The following is a 1971-nucleotide window of genomic DNA, read 5'->3' on the forward strand; positions in this document are numbered from 1 at the left end:
CCTCCTCCCTCTTCCCCATCTTCTATATCTGTGGCTTCTTCTTCAGACACTTCTCCTCTTCCTCCCAATACTTCCGCACAAACTCCTACCACTTCCGTTCCTTCCATCCCAGTCCCTCCACCTCAGTTTAGTCCACCCGCCACACGTTCAGCCACCCATTCACACACTAATACAGCACCTAACCCACAAGTCACCACATCTCATCACCAGACTCAAAGTTCACGTCCTTGGGTATATCCCATAATCTCCAGGAAGAGGAAGTTTAATCAGTCTCTACTGCATAACCTGTATCCTTTCAGATATGGCTGAAACAAATATCTCTGCAGAGTTATTTTAAAGCACACTAGGAAAGAGGGGGTATTGCTTTAAATTGTTCTTTCCCACGGATAGATAAATCTGTAACAATCACATAAATAATGTACAGAATTGAAACAACCACTTCACCTTTCAAGTCTTTCTTTCTTTTTTAATGATGATTTCAAATTAATTCTCAAAGTGCAAATCTGGATATAAAATATTATAAGAGTAAGGAAAAATTAAGCCCCCTCATCTATCCCCCACCCTCCACTATGAAGCTGATTTGATTGCTCTCTCTGGCATTTGTGCCCTTCCACGTCATACTTTAAGATAATCATTTTTCAGCTAACCTAGCCAAGTCCCGTGGCTCCTGATGGTGAGGGCCAGCAGCTCGTATTTTTCCCTAAGCCCTGTGGAGATGTCAGGCATTTCTTTCAGCAGGGACTTGGTGTGGACCAGCATCCTGCTGGCTATCCTCTTCCTGGCCCTGCTTGAATTTGTTTTTCAGCTCAGTGAGGGACTTGTCGGAGTTGGAGTAGGCATCCCCAATCTGGTGGTACTCCCACCTCAGATACTTGCCATAACTCTCTTCCCAATCCAGGTCGTAGGAAATGGTCTTGCTGATGCCCTCCAAGACGCACCCAGCATCCTCCACCTGGTGGCCCAGCATGGTGAACTCCTCTCTAAGGTGAGAACTCATCAAGCTACTGACCTGGGTCCCTTCCCCTTGGGAGCAGCGCCCATGGGCACTCACCCTGAAAAGCAGCTGGCACTTCTTGCGGTCATCGTTCTCCTCATAGTCCCCGTTGGGCACGAAGTAGTGGTGCAGAGTCCCATTGGACATTTCTGGGTAGAGACGACCGTCAAAGTAGCCCTGACACAGATGGCAGAGGAAACCCATTCAGAGGAACTTTGGGACCATCATTCTGAATATTCAGGAAGACCAGGGACCCCAGGAGAAGACTCTTTTGTCCAGGAACAAGGAAAGGGGTCCTCTTGGGAGTCAGTGCCTTCCTGAGACAGTGTCCTCCTCAGTCCCCATTGGCTAACTGCACCATGGTCCCTGCACCCCAGCAGGCTTCATGTGGCTGGGGGCGACAGGGCCTGGGAAGCACTGCCCTGCAACGGCGCAGGGTGCACCTCGCTCTGCATTTGCTCAGTGACTGGAACTACCACTCTCTTGCAGTCCAGATGGGATCACAGGGCAGAGGGGAGAAGACCTCCTGCAGAGTGCTGCAGGTCGCTGGCTCCATTGCCCCTTGCTCCAGGGAGATGGAGCAGTGTAGCTAGAAAGAAGCTCTTGCTTTTAGACACTTTCAACTTCTGGACTGGGTGGGAATATGGAGGGAGCTTTTCCTTTGGCTAAATATCCTAAGGATCTCTGGGCTCTCAAATTACAGCTGGTTTCATCACTACGAAGCCAGGGAACAAGTTTGAAAAGAAACCTCTCAACAGGTCTCTGTTATTAAAGGTACAGGGTCTCTTTTTAAAGATTGGAAGGAGACATCCTGAAAAACAGAATTCAGCTTGAAGGAGAAAATGAGAAGAGAAAAAGTAAAATTTCTGCAACAAAAAGAGAGTTTTGCTATTAACATAATGCAGTGAAGGGTGATTACTCTGGAGAAATACCATTTCATAAGGTTAAATAAATATCAGGTTGGATTTGTGGAGTAA

At 47.6% G+C, this 1971-nt stretch overlaps 1 pseudogene; it reads right to left on the bottom strand.

The window, feature by feature from the left end:
- Window positions 1–615: 615 nt before the first annotated feature.
- Window positions 616–1222, bottom strand: LOC143389456 (fin bud initiation factor homolog; annotated as a pseudogene).
- Window positions 1223–1971: the final 749 nt, after the last annotated feature.

The sequence above is a fragment of the Callospermophilus lateralis genome, unplaced genomic scaffold, assembly GCF_048772815.1.
Source record: "Callospermophilus lateralis isolate mCalLat2 unplaced genomic scaffold, mCalLat2.hap1 Scaffold_101, whole genome shotgun sequence".
Lineage (NCBI taxonomy): Eukaryota > Metazoa > Chordata > Mammalia > Rodentia > Sciuridae > Callospermophilus > Callospermophilus lateralis.